The sequence below is a fragment of the Branchiostoma floridae genome, chromosome 14, assembly GCF_000003815.2.
Source record: "Branchiostoma floridae strain S238N-H82 chromosome 14, Bfl_VNyyK, whole genome shotgun sequence".
In the NCBI taxonomy this organism is placed as follows: domain Eukaryota; kingdom Metazoa; phylum Chordata; class Leptocardii; order Amphioxiformes; family Branchiostomatidae; genus Branchiostoma; species Branchiostoma floridae.
This window is the reverse complement of record NC_049992.1, coordinates 21,630,715-21,632,820: the sequence shown is the minus strand read 5'-3', so window position 1 is coordinate 21,632,820 and position 2,106 is coordinate 21,630,715.

The window sequence follows — 2,106 nt, the reverse complement described above, 5'->3', positions numbered from 1 at the left end:
CAGGCTAAGAGAGGCGGCCAGGAATGTTTCCCAGAGCATAGGCTATTTCATGTTTCGTGGCGCAGCCGTTAATGTTACTTTCTGAACGATTTTCGTGTCGACTACATGCAATGCGGGTTGACGGCGGCCATTGGGGGGCAAGCGGAAGGGCGGGGGAAAAGCGGAATTACACGGGGGGAAAAGAAGAACGACGGGGGCACAGATGAATTACAACGGGGGTCAAGGGGAAGTCCGGGGGAAAAGGTGAACACGTAGGGGAAAAGCTGAAGGAGTTTCATCGGGGTGTTCCTACCCCACCTCAACTCAGACAACGATCAAGTATCAATTATCAAACATGTTATGGAATACCGACGGCGTAATACAAATATCAAGCACAAGCTGGTAGCTCTGGCAATATTCCTCTCACGGTTCTAATCATTGAGGTTACTGCAATAGATATAACATAATACATCATGGACGAAATCGTGCCTTCCAAAAATGAAATGTGCTTTAGATACAAGCCGCCAGATGGCCCTTGTCGGTTGAGCACACTCGGACTCAACAGTCTCCGAACCGCATCATCAGGTTTTGAAACCAAAATTCTATGTATTTCCTCGAAGAAAAGAATGGGTAACCTTATTTCTGGTGTTCGATGTCAGTGATTGGGAGAAGGGCACGTGTGCAAAAAGTGTCCAGAGACCTCATATCTTCATGAAATATTTACAGTCTTATCAATGATTAAGTTTTCATCTTGTCCCATTGGTTGTGTAAATAATGCCTTAATAAGCATAAATCTATCTACATACATTATACGCGTAAAATTAGTTTCTTTTGACAGCCTCCATGAATTCATTTCATCATAAATTACGCCAATGGCTTGAAATTAACATAAACTATGTACAACTAACTTGCACATGCGGCAAGTAATACACCTTTCTCACGCGGCGGCCATGATAGATCTAAAACGAGTTCAATGTGGCAAACAAAAGACTGTCCATCATAATTAGCAGTTCAGCCAATGATAACCTGCCAATCAGGAAAGTGACCAATAAGTGAATGACTGTAAATTCATCAAAAATTTGCATGATTATGTTTTTGGTTTGCATATTTACAGTCTTATCAATGATTAAGTTTTCATCTTGTCCCACTGGTTGTGTAAATAATGCCGTAATAAGCATAAATCTATCTACATACATCATTGTACATTATACGCGTAAAATCAGTTTCTTTTGACAGCCTCCATGAATTCATTTCATCATAAATTACGCCAATGGCTTGAAATTAACATAAACTATGTACAACTAACTTGCACATGCGGCAAGTAATACCCACTATTGAGCATTTTCCTACTATGAATTACATGAGATACATGTATTAAAACGGTTTCCGAAGGAACATATTGTTTTCGTCCATGTTTTCCAAAACACAGGAAAAAGTTTTTTTTTTCTTTCCCCCTTTTTAAACATTTAATCACCAAGCCAAATTATATGAGCGATAGTCTGTACCTGGGCCAGATGGTCAGTATTCTAAAACACTGCTGTAGTAGACACCTAGCTGCAGAAATGTAGCAGACGCCTAGCTGCAGAAATGTAGCAGACACCTAGCTGCAGAAATGTAGCAGACAACTAGCTGCAGAGCTGTAGCAGACACCTAGCTGCAGAGCTGTAGCAGACGCCTAGCTGCAGAGCTGTAGTAGACACCTAGCTGCAGAAATGTAGCAGACGCCTAACTGCAGAGCTGTAGCAGACACCTAGCTGCAGAGCTGTAGCAGCCACATAGCTGCATAAATGTAGCAGACGCCTAGCTGCAGAAATGTAGCAGACGCCTAGCTGCAGAAATGTAGCAGACGCCTAACTGCAGAAACGTGGCAGATGCCTAACTGCAGCAGATGCCTAGCTGCAGAAATGTAGCAGAAACCTAGCCGCAGAGCTGTAGCAGACACCTGATACTTTGGCACTTGATACTTTGATAAAAGAAATATACTCAAGATCAGTTTTCAATCACACAGCTAATACAGCGGTGAGATGGGCAAATGATGGGAAAATGATTTGGGGTATACTTAATGTCTATCAATGGATCTCTCTAGTATTATGACCATAGATTAATACCACCAAGTGATTCACCACT